This window comes from Macaca thibetana, chromosome 4 (assembly GCF_024542745.1).
Source record: "Macaca thibetana thibetana isolate TM-01 chromosome 4, ASM2454274v1, whole genome shotgun sequence".
Classification (NCBI taxonomy): Eukaryota; Metazoa; Chordata; class Mammalia; order Primates; family Cercopithecidae; genus Macaca; species Macaca thibetana.
This window is the reverse complement of record NC_065581.1, coordinates 145,727,020-145,734,752: the sequence shown is the minus strand read 5'-3', so window position 1 is coordinate 145,734,752 and position 7,733 is coordinate 145,727,020.

Below are 7,733 nucleotides of genomic sequence, written 5' to 3'. Positions count from 1 at the left end.
GTGGTTTTGATTTGCATTTCTCTGATGGCCAGTGATGATGAGCATTTTTTCATGTGTCTGTTGGCTGTATGAATGTCTTCTTTTGAGAACTGTCTGTTCATATCCTTTGCCCACTTTTTGATGGGGTTGTTTGTTTTTTTCTTGTAAATTTGTTTGAGTTCTTTGTAGGTTCTGGATATTAGCCCTTTGTCAGATGAGTAGATTGCAAAAATTTTCTCCCATTCTGTAGGTTGCCTGTTCACTCTGATGGTAGTTTCTTTTGCTGTGCAGAAGCTCTTTAATTTAATGAGATCCCATTTGTCAATTTTGGCTTTTGCTGCCGTTTGCTTTTGGTGTTTTAGACATGAAGTCTTTGCCCATGCCTATGTCCTGAATGGTACTACCTAGGTTTTCCTCTAGGATTTTTATGGTATTAGGTCTAACATTTAAGTCTCTAATCCATCTTGAATTAATTTTCGTATAAGGAGTAAGGAAAGGATCCAGTTTCAGCTTTCTACTTATGGCTAGCCAATTTTCCCAGCACCATTTATTAAATAGGGAATCCTTTCCCCATTTCTTGTTTCTCTCAGGTTTGTCAAAGATCAGATGGCTATAGATGTGTGGTATTATTTCTGGGGACTCTGTTCTGTTCCATTGGTCTATATCTCTGTTTTGGTACCAGTACCATGCTGTTTTGGTTACTGTAGCCTTGTAGTATAGTTTGAAGTCAGGTAGCGTGATGCCTCCAGCTTTGTTCTTTTGACTTAGGATTGTCTTGGAGATGCGGACTCTTTTTTGGTTCCATATGAACTTTAAAGCAGTTTTTTCCAATTCTGTGAAGAAACTCATTGGTAGCTTGATGGGGATGGCATTGAATCTATAAATTACCTTGGGCAGTATGGCCATCTTCACGATATTGATTCTTCCTATCCATGAGCATGGTATGTTCTTCCATTTGTTTGTGTCCTCTTTGATTTCACTGAGCAGTGGTTTGTAGTTCTCCTTGAAGAGGTCCTTTACATCCCTTGTAAGTTGGGTTCCTAGGTATTTGATTCTCTTTGAAGCAATTGTGAATGGAAGTTCATTCCTGATTTGGCTCTCATTTTGTCTGTTACTGGTGTATAAGAATGCTTGTGATTTTTGCACATTAATTTTGTATCCTGAGACTTTGCTGAAGTTGCTTATCAGCTTAAGGAGATTTTGGGCTGAGACAATGGGGTTTTCTAAATATACAATCATGTCATCTGCAAACAGGGACAATTTGAGTTCTTCTTTTCCTAACTGAATACCCTTGATTTCTTTCTCTTGCCTGATTGCCCTAGCCAGAACTTCCAACACTATGTTGAATAGGAGTGGTGAGAGAGGGCATCCCTGTCTTGTGCCAGTTTTCAAAGGGAATTTTTCCAGTTTTTGCCCATTCAGTATGATATTGGCTGTGGGTTTGTCATAAATAGCTCTTATTATTTTGAGGTACGTTCCATCAATACCGAATTTATTGAGCGTTTTTAGCATGAAGGGCTGTTGAATTTTGTCAAAAGCCTTTTCTGCATCTATTGAGATAATCATGTGGTTCTTGTCTTTGGTTCTGTTTATATGCTGGATTATGTTTATTGATTTGCGAATGATGAACCAGCCTTGCATCCCAGGGATGAAGCCCACTTGATCATGGTGGATAAGCTTTTTGATGTGTTGCTGAATGCGGTTTGCCAGTATTTTATTGAGGATTTTTGCATCGATGTTCATCAGGGATATTGGTCTAAAATTCTCTTTTTTTGTTGTGTCTCTGCCAGGCTTTCGTATCAGGATGATGTTGGCCTCATAAAATGAGTTAGGGAGGATTCCCTCTCTTTTTCTATTGATTGGAATAGTTTCAGAAGGAATGGTACCAACTCCTCCTTGTACCTCTGGTAGAATTCAGCTGTGAATCCATCTGGTCCTGGACTTTCTTTGGTTGGTAGGCTATTAATTATTGCCTCAATTTCAGAGCCTGCTATTGGTCTATTCAGGGATTCAACTTCTTCCTGGTTTAGTCTTGGAAGAGTGTAAGTGTCCAGGAAATTATCCATTTCTTCTAGATTTTCCAGTTTATTTGCGTAGAGGTGTTTATAGTATTCTCTGATGGTAGTTTGTATTTCTGTGGGGTCGGTGGTGATATCCCCTTTATCATTTTTAATTGCGTCGATTTGATTCTTCTCTCTTTTCTTCTTTATTAGTCTTGCTAGTGGTCTGTCAATTTTGTTGATCTTTTCAAAAAACCAACTCCTGGATTCATTGATTTTTTGGAGAGTTTTTTGTGTCTCTATCTCCTTCAGTTCTGCTCTGATCTTAGTTATTTCTTGCCTTCTGCTCGCTTTCGAATGTGTTTGCTCTTGCTTCTCTAGTTCTTTTAATTGCGATGTTAGAGTGTCAATTTTAAATCTTTCCTGCTTTCTCTTGTGGGCATTTAGTGCTATAAATTTCCCTCTACACACTGCTTTAAATGTGTCCCAGAGATTCTGGTATGTTGTATCTTTGTTCTCATTGGTTTCAAAGAACATCTTTATTTCTGCCTTCATTTCGTTCTGTACCCAGTAGTCATTCAGGAGCAGGTTGTTCAGTTTCCATGTAGTTGAGCGGTTTTGATTGAGTTTCTTAGTCCTGAGTTCTAGTTTGATTGCACTGTGGTCTGAGAGACAGTTTGTTATAATTTCTGTTCTTGTACATTTGCTGAGGAGTGCTTTACTTCCAATTATGTGGTCGATTTTGGAGTAAGTACGATGTGGTGCTGAGAAGAATGTATATTCTGTTGATTTGGGGTGGAGAGTTCTATAGATGTCTATTAGGTCTGCTTGCTGCAGAGATGAGTTCAATTCCTGGATATCCTTGTTAACTTTCTGTCTCGTTGATCTGTCTAATGTTGACAGTGGAGTGTTGAAGTCTCCCATTATTATTGTATGGGAGTCTAAGTCTCTTTGTAAGTCTCTAAGGACTTGCTTGATGAATCTGGGTGCTCCTGTATTGGGTGCATATATATTTAGGATAGTTAGCTCTTCCTGTTGAATTGATCCCTTTACCATTATGTAATGGCCTTCTTTGTCTCTTTTGATCTTTGATGGTTTAAAGTCTGTTTTATCAGAGACTAGTATTGCAACTCCCGCTTTTTTTTTGTTCTCCATTTGCTTGGTAAATCTTCCTCCATCCCTTTATTTTGAGCCTATGTATGTCTCTGCATGTGAGATGGGTCTCCTGAATACAGCAGACTGATGGGTCTTGACTCTTTATCCAGTTTGCCAGTCTGTGTCTTTTAATTGGAGCATTTAGTCCATTTACATTTAAGGTTAAGATTGTTATGTGTCAACCTGATCCTGCCATTATGATATTAACTGGTTATTTTGCTCGTTAGTTGATGCAGTTTCTTCCTAGCATCGGTGGTCTTTACATTTTGGCATGTTTTTGCAATGGCTGGTACCAGTTGTTCCTTTCCATGTTTAGTGCTTCCTTCAGGGTCTCTTGTAAGGCAGGCCTAGTGGTGACAAAATCTCTAAGCATTTGCTTATCTGTAAAGGATTTTATTTCTCCTTCACTTATGAAACTTAGTTTGGCTGGATATGAAATTCTGGGTTGAAAATTCTTTTCTTTAAGAATGTTGAATATTGGCCCCCACTCTCTTCTGGCTTGGAGAGTTTCTGCTGAGAGATCTGCTGTTAGTCTGATGGGCTTCCCTTTGTGGGTAACCCGACCTTTCTCTCTGGCTGCCCTTAAGATTTTTTCCTTCATTTCAACTTTGGTGAATCTGGCAATTATGTGTCTTGGAGTTGCTCTTCTCAAGGAGTATCTTTGTGGCGTTCTCTGTATTTCCTGGATTTGAATGTTGGCCTGCCCTACTAGGTTGGGGAAGTTCTCCTGGATGATATCCTGAAGAGTGTTTTCCAACTTGGTTCCATTTTCCCCCTTACTTTCAGGTACCCCAATCAGACGTAGATTTGGTCTTTTTACATAATCCCATACTTCTTGCAGGCTTTGTTCATTTCTTTTTCTTCTTTTTTCTTTTGGTTTCTCTTCTGGCTTCATTTCATTCATTTGATCCTCAATCGCAGATACTCTTTCTTCCAGTTGATCGAGTCGGTTACTGAAGCTTGTGCATTTGTCACGTATTTCTCGTGTCATGGTTTTCATCTCTTTCATTTCGTTTAGAACCTTCTCTGCATTAATTACTCTAGCCATTAATTCTTCCACTTTTTTTTCAAGATTTTTAGTTTCTTTGCGCTGGGTACGTAATTCCTCCTTTAGCTCTGAGAAATTTGATGGACTGAAGCCTTCTTCTCTCATCTCGTCAAAGTCATTCTCCGTCCAGCTTTGATCCGTTGCTGGCGATGAGCTGCGCTCCTTTGCGGGGGGAGATGCGCTCTTATTTTTTGAATTTCCAGCTTTTCTGCCCTGCTTTTTCCCCATCTTTGTGGTTTTATCTGCCTCTGGTTTTTGATGATGGTGATGTACTCATGGGGTTTTGGTGTAGGTGTCCTTCCTGTTTGATAGTTTTCCTTCTAACAGTCAGGACCCTCAGCTGTAGGTCTGTTGGAGATTGCTTGAGGTCCCCTCCAGACCCTGTTTGCCTGGGTATCAGCAGCAGAGGCTGCAGAAGATAGAATATTTCTGTACAGCGAGTGTACCTGTCTGATTCTTGCTTTGGAAGCTTCCTCTCAGGGGTGTACTCCACCCTGTGAGGTGTGGGGTGTCAGACTGCCCCTAGTGGGGGATGTCTCCCAGTTAGGCTACTCAGGGGTCAGGGACCCACTTGAGCAGGGAGTCTGTCCCTTCTCAGATCTCAACCTCCGTGTTGGGAGATCCACTGCTCTCTTCAAAGCTGTCAGACAGAGTCGTTTGCGTCTGCAGAGTTTTCTGCTGCGTTTGTTATTGTTTACTTTGCCCTGTCCCCAGAGGTGGAGTCTACAGAGACAGGCAGGTTTCCTTGAGCTGCTGTGAGCTCCACCCAGTTCGAGCTTCCCAGCAGCTTTGTTTACCTACTTAAGCCTCAGCAATGGCGGGCGCCCCTCCCCCAGCCTCGCTGCTGCCTTGCCGGTAGATCACAGACTGCTGTGCTAGCAATGAGGGAGGCTCCGTGGGTGTGGGACCCTCCCGGCCAGGTGTGGGATATGATCTCCTGGTGTGCCTGTTGGCTTAAAGCGCAGTATTGGGGTGGGAGTTACCCGATTTTCCAGGTGTTGTGTGTCTCAGTTCCCCTGGCTAGGAAAAGGGATTCCCTTCCCCCTTTGCGCTTTCCAGGTGAGGCAATGCCTCGCCCTGCTTCAGCTCTCGCTGGTCGGGCTGCAGCAACTGACCAGCACCAATCGTCTGGCACTCCCCAGTGAGATGAACCCAGTACCTCAGTTGAAAATGCAGAAATCACCGGTCTTCTGTGTCGCTCGCGCTGGGAGTTGGAGACTGGAGCTGTTCCTATTCGGCCATCTTGCTCCGCTGTACAAATGTTTTCTTTTGCTTCTGTTACCAATGAGATAGCAAAAACAACCCTTCCTCTTCCTCACCTTCCTCAGGCTATTCAAGTGAAGACAGCAAAGACCTTTATGATGATCCACTTCCACTTAATGAATAGTATATATATTTTTATTTCTTATGATTTTCTTAACAACACTTTCTTTTCTCTATATTACTTTATTGTAAGAATACAGTACGTAATACATATACCATATAAAAAGTGTTAATTAACTGTTTATGTTGTTGGTAAGGCTTCCAGTCAATGGTAGGCTATTAGTAGTTAAGTTTTGGGGAGTCAAAGGTTATACATGGATTTTCTACTGCGGGTGGCACCCCTAACCCCCACATTGTTTAAGAGTCAACTGTACAGGCCCAAATGTTTTCACTGCTGAGTTTTATAAAACATTCAAGAAAAAAGTAATATCAAACTTACCAAACTCTTTTGGAAAACTGAGAGGAGGACCTTTCACAACTCGTTTTATGAGGATATCACAACCCTGAGACTAAAACATGATAAAGATATTACCAAAAAATTATGGAACTAATATTCTGTATGAAAATTCCAGAAAAGCCCTTGATAAAATATAGCTAATTGAATCAAATGATGTATAAAGGAGATCGTACATGATGATCAATGAGATTTATCCCAGGAATATAAGATTAGTTTAACATTTAAAAATCAATGAATGTAATTTACATCTTGACCAACTAAAAAAAATAAAATCGAGTATCTCAAAATACGCAGAACAAAGTATTTGATCAAATTAAACATCAATTCAGGAATTAGGAATAGAAGGGAATTCCCTTAATCAAATAAAAGACATCTACACAAAACTACAACTACAGCTAACTCCATACTTAATGGCAAAACCTGAAACATTTAGTTCTAAAAATTGGGAATGAGTGTAGTTTTTCTGCTCTCACCTTTTTTGCTTAACATTGTACTGGAAGGTATAGCAGTGCAATAAGTAAAGAAAGAAAAATAAACAGTATACAGATTTTAAAGGAAGAAGTAAAAATGAATCTATTCACCAATTGTCCACACAGAACACCTTACCATGAAATCTACCAAAAAAAAAAAAACAAATTCTCAGGATACATGGTCAATATAAATAATAAATTGTATTTCTATATATTAACTGCAAACAATTTAAGAATTCAATTTTAAAAATTTTATTTTCTAAAGAATCAATAAAAATAAACATCGTGGGAATAAATGTAACAAAGGGATATCTAAGGCCTCTTTACACTGAAATTTATAAAACTTTGCTGAGTGAAACTTAAGACACTTCAAGTAAATAAAGGAGCCTTACCATATTCATGGATTGGAAGACTAATAGATTTAATATGATCTCTCTCAAAATCTCAGCCAAATTTTTAAATAGAAATAGACAAGCTGATTCCACAATTTATGGAAATGAAAAGAACAAAGAATAGCCAAAACAATTATGAAAATTAACAAAGTTGGAAGACTCAAAATACCTGATATTAACTCTTAATACAAGCTATTGTAATTAAGACAATATATTACTGGAATAAAGATAGATAAATGATCAATGTAACAGAATAGGGAGCCCAGAAATAGGTCTATAATTATACATTCAAATGATTTTCAACAAAAGTACCAATGTAGTTTAATGCAGACGGGCCACTCTTTTATAGCTGTGGGGCTGGAGCAACTGGATACATGTATCAAAACAAATAATCCTTGCTTACTGCTTCATAACCCACACAATAATTGATTCAAATTGGATAATGGATTAAATGTATAAGTAAATCTATAACGGTTGTAGAAGAATACATAGACAAATATCTTCAACATCTTGTGCTGGACAACGGTTTCACAGACAAAATAGAAGATACTAAAGATGAAATTAAAAACTAATCAATTTTACCAAATTTTGAAAATGTTTGCTTGTCAAAATACATGCTAAGAAAGTAATGACAAGCCACTACAATCGGGAGAAATAGTCTTAACACATATATCTACTATCTGAACTTGTATCCAGAATATATAAAGAAGTCCTAAAACTCCATAATATAAAAAAAAATTAAAAATGGGTAAGAGACTGGAATAATTTACAAAAGAAGATATACCAGTGGTCAATGAGGGCATGCATAGATACTCAACATCATTAGGTGACAGAGAGATGCAAATTAAATCATTTCATGCCCCTCAGGATGGCTGAAATAAAGAAGACTAATAATTGAAAATGTTGGCAAGGATGTAAATTAACTTGAACAGTCATTCAATGTCGGAGGGAGTGTAAAATAGTACAACC